Below are 863 nucleotides of genomic sequence, written 5' to 3' on the forward strand. Positions count from 1 at the left end.
ATACAAGCCCCTAGTCACAGGAAGGACATCTCAATGCCAAGAGCAGAACTCTCCCTGCTTCTTTCTAGATCAGCAGACCATGTAAACAGCTTCTATCTGACCTGGTCTTGCTGGAAAAGTTCTCACTAGCAGCGTTGCTAATACACAAGCCTCTCATTTCTCCCAGCTGTGACAGAGGGATCCCATGCTGTGTTATTTTCTGTGTCATTTTGATTTCCTGCACACTTGTTTTTTCAAATTCAGTTCTCCTGCCTCTCCTAGAACGTGCTTGAAGTTTTAGAAAGATTCTAGCTTATTTATTTGTTTTTTTTGCCCTTCTTTTTCCACAGAATCTGATGGCGAGAGCCCTGTACGATAATGTCCCCGAATGCGCAGAAGAGTTGGCCTTCCGCAAAGGAGACATTTTGACAGTGATAGAACAGAACACCGAAGGTCTGGAAGGATGGTGGCTCTGCTCCTTACATGGCCGGCAAGGCATCGTTCCAGGCAACCGTGTGAAACTCCTGATAGGTCCAGTGGTACAGGACAATCCTTCTGGCCAGGATGTGTCCAGTTCAGGATTGATGCATCAGTCCTTCAACCAGCAAAAGATCTACCAAGTGCCAAGCTCACATGCCTCAGCACGGGATCCTGTCTACCAAGTGCCACCTTCCCATCTGAATCAGGGAATTTACCAAATACCCACTGGTCACGGTCTAGTGGGACAAGAGATTTACCAGGTGCCACCCTCCATGCAGAGATGTATTGATGGTCCAGCTTTGACTAACAAGGTGAGTGCGTTTGGTTTTGTGTCATAACTCCAAAACAGGTTGCTTGTTCTGACCACCAATGAAGTGGTTAATGTCTAGTGATAGCCTGTGGAC

At 46.9% G+C, this 863-nt stretch overlaps 1 pseudogene across 1 annotated transcript; it reads left to right on the forward strand.

The window, feature by feature from the left end:
- Window positions 1-274: 274 nt before the first annotated feature.
- Window positions 275-770, forward strand: LOC104517625 (enhancer of filamentation 1 pseudogene; annotated as a pseudogene). Its single transcript, XR_728079.2, has one exon. The product of XR_728079.2 is annotated as an enhancer of filamentation 1 pseudogene (transcript).
- Window positions 771-863: the final 93 nt, after the last annotated feature.

Source organism: Antrostomus carolinensis, unplaced genomic scaffold, assembly GCF_000700745.2.
Source record: "Antrostomus carolinensis isolate BGI_N321 unplaced genomic scaffold, ASM70074v2 C13532424, whole genome shotgun sequence".
NCBI lineage: Eukaryota > Metazoa > Chordata > Aves > Caprimulgiformes > Caprimulgidae > Antrostomus > Antrostomus carolinensis.